Raw genomic sequence first — 614 nt, 5'->3', positions numbered from 1 at the left:
TCCATGGTGAGGCACAACGCAGTGACGTGCCTCAACTGGCTGCTGTTCAGCGCACCGTCTTTTCAGTATTTGAACGGCAAATGTGAAAATTCAGCGATTTTAAATAAAAATAATCTAAAACGGGTGAAGTTAAATGGAAAATAACTTTATAGTATAATCACTGGATACATATAACAATTTTATTTAAAAAAAATTATTTTTACTTTTTTTTTTTTTCCATGATGGCAGGTGAGGCCCTGCCTCAACTGCCTCTAGTGACTGCACGTCACTGATAATATATATATATATATATATATATATATATATATATATGTATATATATATATATATATATATATATATATATATATATATATATATATATATACATATATATATATATATATACTGTATATAAAAGTTAAAACCAACCAAACAAAAAACAATTACAACATGGGAAGAAAGAAAATGGTGGGGATGCACGCCAACAAAAGAAGGTGCTCCACTTAAGAATATGCTCCTCCTGTCTGTTGTTGAAACACGTCAATATATGTTTATATATATATATATATATATATATATATATATATATATATATATATATATATATATATATATATATATATATATATATA

The sequence above is a fragment of the Nerophis lumbriciformis genome, linkage group LG24 (genome assembly GCF_033978685.3).
Source record: "Nerophis lumbriciformis linkage group LG24, RoL_Nlum_v2.1, whole genome shotgun sequence".
Taxonomy (NCBI): domain Eukaryota; kingdom Metazoa; phylum Chordata; class Actinopteri; order Syngnathiformes; family Syngnathidae; genus Nerophis; species Nerophis lumbriciformis.
This window is presented reverse-complemented; position numbering follows the sequence as displayed.